Raw genomic sequence first — 3450 nt, 5'->3', positions numbered from 1 at the left:
GTCTTTTTTTTCTTTCTTTTTTTTTTGGAGACAGGATCTACCTCTGTTGCCTAGGCTGGAGTGCACTGGCACAATCTCAGCTCTGTGCAACCTCTGTCTCCTGGGTTCAAGTGATTCTCCCACCTCAGCCTCCCAAGTAGCTGGGACTACAGGCACACGCCACCATGCCTGGCTAATTTTTATATTTTCTGTAGAGACAGGGTTTAGCCGTGTTGCCCAGGGTCATCTCAAACTCCTGAGCTTGAGATCCTCCTGCCTCAGCCTCCCAAAGTGCTGGGATTACAGGCACGAGCCACTGTACTTGGCCAAAAAAGATGGACTGTTTAATAAAATGATTCTGGGAAACTTGTGTGACCAACTACCAAAATTAGATCTAGACCTCACATCACTTATTAGTGTATTAGTCTATTCTCACATTGCTATAAAGAAATACCTGAGACTGGGTGGTTTAAAAAGAAAAGGTTTAATTGGCTTACAGTTCCTCGGGCTGTACAGGAAGCATGATGCTGGCAACTACTCAGCTTCTGGAGAGGCCTCAGGAAACATACAATCATGGTAGAGGCGAAGGGGAAGCAGGGATGTCTTACATGGGTAGAGCAAGAGCAAGAAAGAGACTGGGTTGGGGGGCGGGTTACATACTTTTAAACAACCAGATCTCATGATAGCTCACTCACTTACTGTCATAAGAACAGCACCGAGAGGATGGTGCTAAACCATTCACAGAGGATCCACCCTTGTGATTCAATCACCTCCCACCAGACCCCGCCCCAACTCTGGGGATTACAATTGAACATGAGATTTGGGTGGGGACATAGATTCAAACTATGTCAATTAGGATAGGTTCTCAATGCATCAAAGACTTCAGTGTCAAAAATGAAGTCATAAGAAGTACCAGAAGAGAACAGTAAATTCCTTTATAACATCATAGTAGAAAAGTCTTCCTAAAGCCATAAATAAAACAATTGATGCTTTCAACTACAAAAACAAGGAACATGTCTTCATAGAAAGAAAATTAACAATATAAATAAAGATTAACGAGAAATAACAAACCGGAGGAGAGGATTTGTACCTCATATTACAGCAAAGGGTGAATCCCTCTAGTGTAAAAAGAGTTTCTGGAATTTGACAAGGAAAAGATCGACAGATGAATGATTAGTTGACAGACATAGAAATATGAGTGATTCTTAAATATATGAAAATTGCTAATTAAAACTACCTTTCCATACCATTTTCCATTATGGCCAAAATCCAAGCATTTGATAAATATAATTGGTGAAGCATGAGGAACATGGAGAAATGTAGGCACTCTCGGATATTGCTGGTGGAAGCACAAACTTTAGGGAAAATAATCTGGGAACATCTGTTAAAATTACAAAATCGCTGGTATGATTCTGTACTGCACGGCTGTTCTCTTGAGCCGTGGTCATTGATCTCCGTCCACCTTCTCTCCCACCTAAGTGTGTGCCGCCACCTGATGGAAGATTTGATGGACAGGGACATGAGTCCCCTGAGGCCCCAGAACTATCTTTTCAGTTGTGAACTAAAGGCTGACAAAGATGATCACTTTAAGGTGGATAATGATGAAAATGAGCACCAGTTATCTTTAAGAACGGTCAGTTTAGGGCCTGGTGCAAAGGATGAATTGCAAATTATTGAAGCAGAGGCAATGAATTACGAAGGTAGTCCAAAGTAACACTGGCAACTTTGAAAATGTCTGTATAGCCAACAGTTTCCCTTGGAGCTTTGAAATAACATACCCAGTGGTCTTACGGTTGAAGTGTGGTTCGGGGCCAGTGTATATTAGTGGACAGCACTTAGTAGCTGTGGTAGAAGATGCAGAGTCAGAAGATGAAGAGGAGGAGGATGTGAAACTATTAAGTATATCTGGAAAGCAGTCTGCTACTGGAGGTGGTAGGAAGATTCCACAGAAAAAAGTAAAACTTGCTGCTGATGAAGATGATGATGATGAAGATGATGATGATGAAGAAGATGATGGTTTTGATGATGAGGAATCTGAAGAAAAAGCACCAGTGAAGCAATCTATACGAGATACTCCAGCCAAAAAAGGACAAAAGTCAAATCAGAATGGAAAAGACTCAAAACCATCATCAACACCAAGATCAAAAGGACAAGAATCCTTCAAAAAAAACAGGAAAAAACTCCTAAAACACCAAAAGGACCTAGTTCTGTAGAAGACATCAGAGCAAAAACGGAAGCAAGTATAGAAAAAGTGCATTGAACAGTCCTGGGCACTACTGGTAAATTAAGCCCAAAGATGGGGAGAAAGGAAAAGGAGAGACAAATATAGTCCATACTCAGTGTCAACAATCCAGACAGAAGTCTTCTATTTTAATCCCAGTCCACTTTTCTGATTTGCTGCCCACGCCTCCTCAGGTTGGAAACAATCTCACTCTCAGTTCCCTAAAGCACTTTCTTCTGACTACTGTGATTTGGTGAACCTTGCCCTTTGCTTTCTATTACTTGCATATTTGCCTCACTTCTGACCATGTTTTTTGTTTGTTTGTTTGTTTGTTTGTTTTTGAGACGTAGTCTCGCTGTCTCCCAGGCTGGAGTGCAGTGGCAGGATCTTGGCTCACTGCAAGCTCTGCCTCCCGGGTTCACACCATTCTCCTGCCTCAGCCTCCCAAGTAGCTGGGACTATAGGTGCCCGCCTGCACACCTGGCTAGTTTTTTGTATTTTAGTAGAGACGGGGTTTCACCCTGTTAGCCAGGATGGTCTCGATCTCCTGACCTCGTGATCCACCCACCTTGGCCTCCCAAAGTGCTGGGATTACAGGCATGAGCCACCGCGCCCAGACCTCTGACCACGTTTCAAACCACCTTTGCATCTCCTTAGCTGCTCAATAAATATTTGAATGAATAAAAAAAAAATTACAAAATTATTTACCCTGTGATCCAATAATCCTACTTCTGGAGATTTATTTATATAGACATATGAACAAGTTTATTCATTGCAGCATTTTGGTAAGAGCAAAATGAGAGCAGGTCAAGTCTCCATTAATAAGAACTGGTTAGATGGTGATACATCCATATCATAAAACACCATGTACATGAGAAGAAATAAAAAAGAAGCCTTGTAGTGTTACTGATAAAGCTGCATAATATATTTTTAAATTAAAAGCAAGATGTAAGATGATAATGAATGCAACTGAGTATGTTACAATATGCTTCCTTTTGTGAAGGAAAGAGGGGGAATAAAAACAGGTATTCCTAATTTTTGTACTTGCATAACTCCAGAAAGGAAAAATAAAAAATAAAAGTCATTATCTGTGGTAAGAAAAAGAGACAGATAGGGCAAGGATAGGAATGAGAGTTTTCACTGCATACCATTTATATTTGATTTTATGTCAAAGTATTGCTTGCTCAAAAAGAATAGAATGTAATAGTAACAAATATTGAAATGTAAAGTTAAGCCTCAATCTGCACAAG

At 40.6% G+C, this 3450-nt stretch overlaps 1 pseudogene; it reads left to right on the top strand.

Moving 5' to 3' along the window:
- Positions 1-539: 539 nt before the first annotated feature.
- LOC108587447 lies at positions 540-2600 on the top strand (annotated as a pseudogene).
- The last annotated feature ends 850 nt before the right edge of the window (positions 2601-3450 follow it).

Source organism: Papio anubis, chromosome 8 (genome assembly GCF_008728515.1).
Source record: "Papio anubis isolate 15944 chromosome 8, Panubis1.0, whole genome shotgun sequence".
Classification (NCBI taxonomy): domain Eukaryota; kingdom Metazoa; phylum Chordata; class Mammalia; order Primates; family Cercopithecidae; genus Papio; species Papio anubis.
Note: the sequence above shows the minus strand (reverse complement) of the source record. Positions and strands in the feature narration are given on the sequence as shown.